Here is a 13366-nt window from a genome sequence, read left to right on the forward strand (position 1 = left end):
AGCTGACAACGCGTTCAATAATGAGTCCACTATTCAGTAAAATTCATTGGGATGAATGAATGTCATTTGCAATCATTCTCATTCACTTAACTTCCCTGAAGAAACAACTGGCAATACAAGTAATGAATTTACACGTTGTTGTCAAAAGGGTCAAATTAGACTGCCTCCTTTACATTCATATCCTGAATATCTACAGAAGCTTCTAACTAACGATGTACCTGAAAGTACAAACTTTATGAACTGCATTAGATCCTACAAATCGCTATCCACTATGAACATGAACAGTAGCAATGCACGTGGCATCCGTCTTGCAAAACTGTTAATTATTGATGAATGTGCAATAGCATCCAGTCACTTACTCAACACCATTGATAAACTTCTACAAACGTTAATGAATAATAATATTCCCTTTGGAGGAAAGGTACTTTTATTAGGAGGAGATTTTAGACAGTGCTTAGCTATTGTTCCACATGCCATACGCTCAGCTATTGTTCAGTCCACCTTAAAATACGCAGACAATTGGCATCGCTTTCAAAAGATACAGTTAGTACAAAACATGCGATGTCCAGATCCAGATTATAACGATTGTTTATTACAACTGGGAGATGGTACACTCACGAATACAGATGGACTTCACCCAGATATTATTACAATTCCTCAAGCCTTTATCTGCGACGACTTAGTTACAGAGATATTTGGAACAGCAATCTCATTAGACCAAATACCCCTTTTAACACAACACACTATATTATGTCCAAAAAATATTAATGTGGATCACATAAATAACCAAGTCATTGCATTACTTCCTGAAGAGACACAACTCTTTCTAAACTCTGACAAAGTTGACTCTGATGACGATAATGAACATCTTCATTTCCCCTTAGAATATTTAAACACTATTAACCCAGCCGGATTACCACGACACAATCTTAGCCTTAAAAACGGAACAATAATCATGCTATTAAGAAACCTTAACACTAGACAGGGTTTATGCAATGGCACACGTTTGGTCATCAACACCATGACACACAATGTTATTCAAGCGACAGTTCTTACAGGATCACATGCTAACAATACTGTTCCGATTCCTAGAATTGACCTTACAAGTTCTGACCTGAGATTACCTTTTACACTTAAACGGCGACAGTTCCCCATTAAACCTGCATTTGCCATTACCATCAACAAATCACAAGGACAAACCATGGACAAGGTTGGCATCTACCTCTCTGAACCCGTTTTTGGACATGGGCAACTTTATGTGGCCTTCTCACAAGTTCGACGTTCATCTGACGTTAAAGTTAAGGTTATACGTCCTCCATGCCAAGGAAAACTCATTCAATGACAAGACACCATCTTTACTACTAATGTTGTGTACAAAGAATTTTTCCAATAAACCTTTACACTGTGCCACACACTTTATTGTTTGCTTTCTATATGCATCGTCTACACCTTCAAACTATGCTATATCTCATTCATACATCACGCTCTTTGTCATTTCCCAACACCAGGGGTTGGCGAGCGAAGCGAGCAGGGGGCGGAGCCCCCTAGTTATACAGATTGGTAATGGGGCTTGGATTGCTGGTCCATTACTTTTATTACTTACATACCTCACACCTTTTTGACCAATCTTTAACATCTTTAATCTATCCTGGCCAATAGAACAAATACACCACCTTCCTTAACAATTTCTCCACTCATAAACTCCACCAGTCCTTGTATTACAGACGTTATTTAACTGGAATCAATGTCCTGGGTAGCACTATCTTTTCACTTCACCTCTTTCTTCATTGGTTTTAATATACAAAATTGCCTCTCTACCATCAATTGTTCCCAAACAGTACATAATTTCCTTAATCCAGACTGAGAATGCATAACTGCCAGCATAGTACAACTTTGCTCCTTCCAAACTATTTGGCCCAGATCTCCATATGGTTATTGCATTTCTCTCAGATTCCAGTGAAAAAAAATACTATTCCTGGGCGAGATGGGACAATGCATCAACATTATTATGCTGTTTTCCTCTCTTATGCTGAATAATATAGGTAAAGAGTGACAACTGAAGTCATCAGGCTGCTTGATCTTCTGGATCCTTAAAATTATGATCCTCAAATTCTCTCTCAAGCAAATAACATTTAAAGTAGGAATACAACTAAACACAACTAAAGTTCTTTAAGAATAGTGACATAATTTCTCTCTGCTTGTTTCAATCTACCACCTGCTCACACACTTCATGAATCTGAGAAAGAACAGAACCAATCTCCTTATGACTTGCATCAGTATCTAAAATAAATTGCTGAGAGGGTGTCATGTCTGGAAGTGCCAAAAGCACACAAGTCCTGCAAATACTTCCAAACTTTCCCTTTAGAGGGGGCTACCATCAAACTCCCTCTTAAAACAAAAGGGGCTTTGAAGAATCTTTATAAATAAAATATTTATTTTTAAGAAAAAATGATAAGCAGCCCAAGAAGCTGGAGCACAAAAGGAATCCAGGCAAGGCAATCCAGAGCAAACACAGTCTCAATGCAGAATCCCAAGACAAAAACAGAACACTGATTTAAAAAACCAGGAAATCACAATAAGCACAACAGAAACACCAGTAAACATTTTAATTCTTAGCACATTCGAAATTAACCACCAGGAACTATAGGAAACCCTCTGAATTTATTGCGAGGAGAGCAGTTACTAGCAGTTCGCCACACCTCTTGGGGGACCACCAACAAAACACATGGGACATAACCATTGCATCTTATAGTTACAGACAAAAACAAAGAATAATGCACATAGTAAATAAAAGAAACATTAACATAAATAAATGTAACAAAAATGTATTAAAAAGACAAGAAAGATGACTTTGAAACTGACTGAAGCCTGACTGAGGGATCAGGATACGCCACTATTGGGGCAGTATCAAGCTTTTGCTTTAAAATTTCTAAGCACTGTGGCATTGAACATTCCACTAAAATGGAACACTCTTTTCTGTTAACCAATAAAGGGGTTGGGCAACTGCTGCAAAAAATCTCCTGTAGTAGGAGACTAGTCCCAAAAAACTATTAACTTTAGTTACACTCTTAGGTGTTAGCCATGAACGGAAAGCTTCCATTTTCTTAGGGTCTGTGGCCACCCATTCACCTGAAATAATATGCACCAAATAATTAATTCTTCTTGCAAACATTGAATATTACCAGGTTTAACTTTTAATCGCACTTTCTTCAGTCTCTTCAGTACCTCCCATAGGCATTGAATTCGCTTTTACAAATATCCTACAAAAAACTATAATATCATCCAGAAACAGAAAACAAGCTGTCCACTGTAGAACTGGGAAAACCAGCTCCATTAATCATTGAAATGTGGTAGAAGCGCTACACATTCCAAATGGTAAGACATTGTATTCTAACAATCCGTGCCCTGTGGTAAATGCAGTCTTCTCCTGATGACAAGGATCAATTTCAACTTGCCAATAACCACTAGATAAATCTACTGTTGAAAACCATTTTGCAGATTCTAAAGCATCCAATATGTCATCTTCCCTTGGAAGACGACATGCATCCTTAATTGTTATACATCATTCAGATGCATGTAATCCACACAAAATCTAACACCACCATCTTTCTTATCAACAAGAATAGGAACAGCCCATTGACACTGGGAAGACTGAATTACATCACTAGCCTGTATTTGGGTCAATTGTTCATCCACTTCCCTGCTAAAATCAAAGGGAACCTTCTAGAGCCCTATTTTGATGACCCTGCTATCCCCATTCTTAATATGTTGGCAATCTATACGTTTTTTTTCCCCAAATGTTCAACCCCTATACCACAGGTGTTGAACCTTGGTCCTGGAGGGCCGCAGTGGCTGCAGGTTTTCATTGTAACCATCTTGTTCATTAGTGAGCCGTTTTTACTTCTAATTAACTTCTTTTGCTTTTGTTTTAATTAACTTGACTCAGGTCCCTTAATTGTCTCTTTTGACACATGATACCCTATATGGTGTTCCACAAGGCTCTATCCTGGGTCCGCTGCTCTTCTCAATCTACATGCTTCCATTAGGTCAGATTATCTCAGGGCACAACGTGAGCTCTGCGGTGGGTTAGCACCCTGCCCTGGATTGGTTCCCTGCCTTGTGCCCTGTGTTGGCTGGGATTGGCTCCAGCGGACCCCCGTGACCCTGTGTTCGGATTCAGCGGGTTGGAAAATGGATGGATGGATGGACAACGTGAGCTACCACAGCTATGTTGATGACACACAGCTGTATTTATCAATTGCACCTGATGACCCCGAATCTCTTGATTCAATAACACAATGTCTAACTTGTATCTCAGAATGGATGAATAGTAACTTTCTCAAATTAAATAAAGAGAAAACCGAATTCTCAGTGATTGGCAATAATGGATACAATTAGAAATAAACTGGATGCATTAGGATTAAAAGTCAAAACGGAGGTAAAAAGCTTAGTGGTAACTGTTGACTGTAATCTAAATTTTAAATCACATATTAATCAGATCACTAGGACAGCATTTTTTCACTTAAGAAACATAGCAAAAATTACACCTCTTATATCATTAAAAGATGCAGAGAAATTAGTTCACGCGTTTGTTTTCAGTCGATTAGATTACTGTAACGCACTTCTCTCAGGAATACCCAAAAAAGACATAAATCGTTTGCAACTAGTGCAGAATGCAGCTGCTAGAATCCTTACCAGGAAAAGAAAATCCGAGCACATCTCTCCAGTTTTGATGTCACTACACTGGTTACCTGTGTCATTCAGGATTGACTTTAAAATTCTGCTTATGGTTTATACAGCCTTAAATAATCTCGTCCCATCTTATATATAGGAATGCCTGACACCTTATATTCCAAATCGCAACCTCAGATCCTCAACTGAGTGTCTCCTTAGAATTCCAAGAGCAAAACTTAAAAGAAGTGGTGAGGCGGCCTTCTGCTGTTATGAACCTAAAATCTGGAATAGCCTGCCAAAAGGAATTCGCCAGGCTAATACAGTGGAGCACTTAAAAAAACTGCTGAAAACACATTACTTTAACATGGCCTTCTCATAACTTCACTGTAATTTAAATCCTGATACTCTGTATATCCAATTCATTATAATAACTATTCATGGTGGCTCTAAAATCTGTACTAACCCCTACTCTCTCTTTTGTTTCCTTTTCCGGTGTCCTTTTGGTGGTGGCTTGCACCACCACCATCTACCCAAAGCACCATGATGTTCCAACAATGATGGATGGATTAAAAGCCAGAAGTCTGTATGACCATCAGCATCAAGTGACTCCATGAGAACCCTAACTACAAAGAGCACTATTTCATTTATGTTAGGTAGAATGCCCAAAGGGGACTGGGCGGTCTTGTGGCCTGGAACCCCTACAGATTTTATTTTTTTCTCCAGCTTTTTTTTTTGTTTTTTTCTGTCCACCCTGGCCATCGGACCTTACTCCTTTTCTATGTTAACTAATGTTGTCTTATTTTACTTTCTTATTTTGTCTTTTATTTTTCTTCATTATGTAAAGCACTTTGAGCTACTTTTTGTATGAAAATGTGCTATATAAATAAATGTTGTTGTTGTTTTTCCTTAACTAGTAGCCAAACAATAATGAGATATCAAACAAGCCACCATATGACCAGCTCACCTGTGCCCATCACACAATATCTGAAAATAAAGAAAGGTGAAGATCTCTGTAAAGTTGATCTCTCAGGTCACCAAAACATTTTGACAATGTTAGAAAAAACAGAAAAATCAACAGATTTGGAAATGTCTGCTGTGGCAGAATGAGAGCAGCAACAAGCCATTGAATTAAACAACGGGCTTAATTAACAGCAAGAATCAGCTTCTCATTAAGGGACTGTTTGGAGTGAAATTGGTTGGAGTTTGAAATCCCAGTTTAGCTGGGCATCTGTTGGCTCGTTTCATGTCTTATTTCTGTTTGGCTGCCATTTAATGAAGAAAGGAATCAATGCAGAGGACTGAATCCTTAAAAAAAGGGCTATTGAAATGAAGGGAAAAGGAGTTAATTAGCAGTAAAAACTACTCACTGATTAGGAAAATAGTTAGAATGAAAACCTGTAGCCACTGTGGCCCTCCAGGCCCAGAGTTCGACACCCCTGCCCTATACTAAAACCTGCAAGATTTTCCACTAACGTTTAAGTAATAGGCCCCAATTCCTCCTATGTCAATCACTTATCCTTAAGGCCCAGAACATCCTCCAAAGAAGCCATTTTCCATAGGACAGCAGTATGCTGATTTATAGATAGAGAGGAATCAATAATCCCCAATATTGAACTGCCCCATTTTTATTACTTTATGCAAACAGAGCATATATTCAGAACCTACAGGGAAACAAGTCCACTAAAAGATTTAGCAACTATTTTAACCACCATAACTTCATATTTTGATAAAGTATTATTAGGTTCAAACATCCCTACTGTTGCCATATTAATATCTCCCTCTATGTTACCATTTATGACTACTTCTGATTGCACAGTCACAACATCATTCTCTAAAACAACTTCACAAACAGTCTTCTCTATGATGGCACAAACAAAGGAAATGCCTTACCCAGTAACCTACATTGTGTCTTTGCTACATCAACTACTGCCCAATATCTATTTAAAAAAATTACTGCCAATATAACATTTTGCATCAGGAAATCTACCACCACCAGCTCACACAAAAAAAAAAAAGTTAAGTTATCAAACCCATAATGATAGACTAAATACAGAGACCTGGGCATCTATATCAATTGGAAATGTGCAATTTCGATCCTCAATGTTTCCTTCCAAACACATACCAATGAAAGATTGCTACTCTGTTGCCTTCACCATGAGCCTACACACTTCCATTGTGGAAGTTTTGCCCTTTAACTCCATCTTGATTATACACCCACCTATACCTATTACCTATTACAGCCAAACTCATTGCACACTTTACTTTGGGTATTTAATTGGGGTCTCATCATTGGCCACCTATTTTGAAATCTACCCCTATTAATTTGTGTTTGTGGAGGAGTATTAGACAGTAGCTTTAACTCACAAACTTCTGAAGACTCTTGAGTTCCTCTTGCCAATCCCAGTCCTTACAATCTTAATTGCATAGAACACATCCTCACTGAAGCACCAGCATCCTTCTCCAATTTCCACATTTGTTCCAATTCATATTCCAATTCAACAGTAGCCCCTAGAGTTTTAAGTTTAGCACTAACTGTGTTTGCATTTCACTATTCCCTATTCTTGTGATAAAATTACCTTCTGCCAGTGTTTCCTTTATATCTGGGTCTGCTGTAGGACAAGCTTTATCTACCAATTTCCTTATGTCAATCCTAAAATCCCTAACACTTACTACATTGTCTGTCTTGGAGCTAAGCCCAATTCCAATCCTTAAACTTAAAGGTCCCAAATACCTATCCATTACTTCCCTTAAACTAGCTAATTATTTTGAGGTCCACGGGTTAAGCCCTAAATACACCTTACATACCAACAATAATACCATCATTTTATACTTATGATCAGCCTTCCAATTATTCTATCAAGAATGCATTTACACTGCTATGAAAAGAACATTTCAGTCAAAAATGATTGAACTGAAATAAAACAATGTGCAAACCTTTGCTGTTGTGGGAATGAGTCTTGTCTTAATTTCAAAAGCTCAGTATTATACGAATGTGTTTCCTGTTTATTATGTACTCAGATTTACCAGAAGTAACTATTTTTAATAGTTTAGAAAAAAGTCCATGCATTTTTCACATTTTGAGCATATGATTGGATAACAGACATGTGAATTATGCGTCACAGGTAACATAAAAACTTTTATCTGTATTTTACATGGACATTTTTCACATAGTTTGGTGTTGTAGAGCTTTGTCTTGTCAGTATTATATTATAAATATTTTTTCTTTCCATTCTACATGAAAACACATAACTAAATTTTTTTGGCCATCACTTCAAATTTCATGGGATAAATAACATATAAAAGGTATAATTTTTGGGTGGAGTATTTATGTAAAGATAAGTTCAAGAGAAGATACATTTTACAGTGTCTATATTTTTACAAAGGTGTCAGTATGACAAAATGCAAAGTATAACTGTTTGCATTTATTACATGCACAGTTGCCTTTTTCTAATCTTCCTCTTGGACTGTTTCTCCAGATTGAGGTATATAGCTTCCTATTAGCATTGCCCTGAATACTTTTCACCTTTGTAAATGTTGCTTTTTATGACCCTTAATTTTCTTCCACAGGTAATCATTGTCCAGATAACTTTACTGATTTTTTTAGGTTATAGTTTTCTTTACCATCACCCCCTCAACCCACCTGTTCTTCTTGCTATAGGATTAAGATGATATTACCCCTCTTATCAAGAAACCTCATCTGTCCATTCATTTTCTAACTTGCTTTATCCTGAGCAGGGTCACAGGGTAGCTGGATCCACTCCCAACAATCATGGGACGCGAGGTAGGAACAATCCCTGTACAGGGTGTCAGTCCATTGCAGAGCGAACACACTTACACACGTATCCACATACACACACATGTCAATTTAGCATTACCAATCCACAGCACCCAGAGGGAGAACATGTAAGCCCCCAATTTCAAATATTCACTTTCTTAACTAAAATTTTAAAGTGCATTTTTGAATGTCAACATCTTGTACATCTGATCTGTAACATTTTTTAACATTATTAGTCAGGTTTCTGTGCTAAACATAGCACTGAAAGAGTACTTTTGAAAATCACAAATGATCTTCTTCGTGCTACTGATGCTGGACTTCTCAGCATTCTTACTCTCAATGATCTAAACACAACTTTCAATACAATTTCCTACCCTCTACTAATAAAGAGTTTAATTTCCTTAGGAATTACAGACACTGTACATGTATGGTTCCAGTCTTATCTAAGTAACAGATTCCTATTTATTCCTCTGAAAAGTTACAGATCATATTCCTTCTTTATTACTCATGGTGTTCCACAGGGTCCAGTATTAGGTAATTTGTTTTTCACGGTGTATCTTCTTTCTGTGGGGGTCCATTATGCATCATGATGAAGTGAGCTTTAATTGTTTTGCATATGATACCCAGTGATACACCTCTGATAATCCTTCTGAAGAGCTTTCGTCTTTTTCTTTGATTTTTTTGTCTTCATGATATTAATAATTGGATAACACACCACCTTCTTAATCTCAGAAGCAAAACAATTTGAAATTCTCTTGATAGGCTCACAACAAACTCTATAATAATTTGGTAGTGATATCTGTTTTGATGATTCTCCAATAAAACTTTGCAATTTAACACTTAACTTTTTAAACTTGCCTTTTCTGTTAGACGTTTCTGTTATTTCCACAGTATGTCTATGCTGTTTTATGTTATTTATTAGTATTTGATATTTGGTGTGCTGTTTTATGGTTTATAATTAGACCTTTGAATGTTTTTCAATAGGGTGGCGCAGTGGGTAGCGCTGCTGCCTCACAGTTGGGGGACCTGGGTTCACTTCCCGGGTCCTCCCTGTGTAGAGTTTGCATGTTCTCCCCGTGTCTGCGTAGGTTTCCTCCGGGCGCCCTGGTTTCCTCCCCCAGTCCAAAGACATGCAGGTTAGGTGGATTGGTGATTCTAAATTGGTGCTTTGTGTGTGTCCTGTGGTGGGTTGGCACCCTGCCTGGGATTGGTTCCTGCCTTGTGCCCTGTGTTGGCTGGGATTGGCTCCAGCAGACCCCTGTGTTTGGATTCAGCGGGTTAGAAAATGGATGGATGGATGTTTTTCAATAATAGACTTTTAATAGCATAATACAGACATTTACAGCTTATCATTCCAAATGTGTTGTCTTGTATACATTAATGCAAGGTGAACTTAGTTATTTTTGATAAATGGTATAATGTCTTATCAGGATGACAATTTTTCCAAGTTTTTATGTTTTTTTTGGAAAGATGAAAAGCTGAGCTAGACAGTGGCGTGGTACAATTTTACTAAACCAATTTGTTTGTAGTCCATTATTATTTTTCTGACAAATTCTGAAAAATACACTTTGAGTATTTTATATTGTATTTCCATTCAGGTTTTGGGTCCTTCCTTTTTGTGAAATATGACAATAATCCAATTCTGGGCTTATTATTAATGATGCTAACATCTAAGGTTCCTTTTCCAAAGTAGGGACAGCCAAAGGTGTCACTAATGCCAAACTCCACAGTGAAGCAAAAAGAAACGGAAAATGAGCTACACAAGTAAAAAAAACCAAAACAAAACAAAACAAAAAAAAAACAATCTTTAGAATGGTCAGATGCCATGGTCATCCAATGGCCAAAGTCAAAAACAAAGAAACATAAACAAAACCTATGTTGTTTGGCCCTAAATCTGATTTAAAACTTGAATTAGTTCTTTTTGAGAATAAAAAATGACAACCTGAAAATTGCAATTTACTTATTGAAAACAGTAACACAGGTTCTTTGACATGATTATAGTGTTTATTTTATTTTATTTTTTTTTAATATTTTGAATATCTGTACTGTTATTTTGATGATGTGGTTGCATCTGGTTTTTTTCTATTGTATGGGAGCCACCATTTTGTATTTCTGTATTTCTTTTATGATGCTTCACAGTTGCTAGGCACATGCTATGTGACCCATGACATCAAGGCAGCTTTGATATACAAGATGGCCACCTGCATTACATTGTCTGTTTTGAGCAATTAAAGGCAAGACCTTGTGTGAACTAACACACAAGTTATCAAATCAGTTAACTAAGGAAGTTTTCTTGTTTCAACATTAGTTTTGTTTCAACTCTGTCTTAGTTTTTGCACAATAACTTTGTTGAACTATCTAATAACAATGACTACTGAGATTTGTGCTTAAACAATGATCTCTTTCTTCTCTTCCATCTGCCAAAACAGTACACTTATACATATCCTTATCCAACACAGACATGGCATTAAGAAGAATATATTATATTAAAAGATAATGAGTATTCAGCCTCGATTTAAATGCTCAAACTGAGGTGCCCAATAGGTCAACATTCTGTCCCTTTGTATTCTAGAAATTTTAATTAGGCCTACAATTTACTATGTTCTGCATTTTCAAAATTAATAAGGTTTTAGATTGTGTAGATGTGTGATAAGTTAAGATTTTTTAAATGTGAATGTCTTCAGATAAAGTGAAGTTTAAGCATTTTAAAATAAAAGTTGTAAATATACTCGTTACTTTTGTTTTTTATTTTCAAATTAAAAATAAATAATTTTCATTAATTTGCTATTTCTGTTTTTAAAGGAGTAAATATATGCATGAATTGGACAGTTGTCATTTGGTTTCATCTGCAAAATATTCATCAAAGTGTTATTAGTCTGTGAACGAAGCTTAGCATTATGTATCATAATGGTTTATTCAAACAGCAATATATAATGAGAAGAAAGAACAGGAGAATGGAACATGAAAGATATACAGTATCTACTGAAACTGCAAGCAGAAATACAGGTTTGTGATAATAAGATCTCTAAATCAACTGAAACAGATTTTTAAGTACAAAGCAACTACCTAGGAACAGCATGATGGTCCAAATGACTTTTTAGGCCTATATTTTATAATTCTACTACACAATGTAGCAAACTGCAGTTACAATACTGATTAAAACTTTTCTATTTGTTACATTTACAACACAAAAGGATATTGTTTACAAATGTGTAATATTTCTAGGAATAATCATACAAAAAAGCTTCAACAAAAACAGTAAATAAGGATTAGTCTGTATGCAAAAGTAAATGTATTTTTGTCAGATTTTTGGTTTTATGGGTGTGTTTTTTTACCTCATTTTGCTTTGGGAGAAGAGATATTCTATTTTTTACTTTTGTTTAAAATAAAGCATTTTCTTTAGTTTTTAACAACAATAACACAAGAAAAATCAAAATATTTAGGAGCAAAAGAATTTTTTTGTTTTTTGCTTAATTTTTGTTTATTTTTCTTTCTGCCTATCTGTCACATGTGATGTGATGTTTGTTTTTCCTTAAAGAGCAATCTTTCCCTCAACAGGACACATTACCATTTTTTTTTCTTTAGATTGTCTGTGCTTTGCTGAATGATTGTAGCTTCTGAAAATTCATCCAACCCACAATTAACAGTCATTTTCCAGCCTTTTCGAGCATTCATGTCCAAAAAACTGTTTTGCCTTTCTTTGTTTGCACATTTGGAGACAAAGTACATGTATGTCTGTCTTGGGTTTTTATAGGCAGCCAAACCTCAAGAGAATGTGTGTTTGTTTATATACCAGTCATAAGCTCATGTAGCAGCTGCCTGTCTGTCTTTTCCACAGATACTGCCTATGTTATGTCTCCCCTGATTAAGATGCCTTATTGTGTAAAATTCAGGTATGTAGTGAAGCTGTATTTTAGAATTCTTTGATGCAGTTCTTTTAATTTTTGGACTTTATTGGGTATGTTTTTTTTTTACTATTTGTAATGTTTATCGTTCTAACAGTGACATAATTATAGTGTCATTTGTAAAGTGATAAAGGCCATGTGTTTCATTGCAACAGCACCAGTTGCCAGTCATGAAGCTGTGTGACTTCATTGCATTCTGCCTATTTAAGATGGTGAGGTACAGTATTCAGTAACAAAACATTAAATCAATTTCCTTCTATGCATAAACATTTCTTTGTCAGTGTAGTGGAAGCTAAGCAAACTTCAAAGAAGAAATGTTTAGCATTTTTCTTTAATCATTGACTTTGATTTTGGTTTTGTGTTTTGGCTCTGACATTTTGTTTGTTTTTTTTTCCCTAGCTTTCTGAACTATGCCTTTCCCCTTAGTATGATGCTTTATTTCCGTTGAATACCAATCCATTTGTTGGGAGTTTACAATGAGATATGAGTTTTACTTATTTCTAACCAACATATTTGCTTTCAGCTGTTAGAAAAAGTTTCCTCTGAACTTTTCCAGATTTTTTGAGTCTGTAAAATCATGTTAAGTTTCATTTCTGTGGTTTATGCATTCAGGGAATTTAATCCTGTGGTTATTTTCTTGACTGAAGCCTTGGTTTATAGAAATTTACATTGATTAAACATCTTTTCTGATGCCTATGGGTGACATTTAGTGGTTTTAGTTGCCATGATGCAGGTCCTAGGTCATGACATTGGGGTAAATGATGAAGGCTTAAAAAGTTGTCTCAATGGCCATTTTGTATCTGAAATTGGACCAAACCTAGCAACTTACTTTGTCATTTTGAGCACTGGTTATTGAAACAAAATTCTACCTATTGACACTGATTTTTGGTTTGTGATTTGGCTCTGACATTCTCGCTTTTTGACTTTTGATTTTCACCCTTGCTTTGCCTTGTGTCTGTTCTTTCTTTTGTGCCTCACTTCTATTTTCTGAACTGACTGCCCTTTTTGCAGA

Source organism: Erpetoichthys calabaricus, chromosome 11 (assembly GCF_900747795.2).
Source record: "Erpetoichthys calabaricus chromosome 11, fErpCal1.3, whole genome shotgun sequence".
NCBI lineage: Eukaryota > Metazoa > Chordata > Cladistia > Polypteriformes > Polypteridae > Erpetoichthys > Erpetoichthys calabaricus.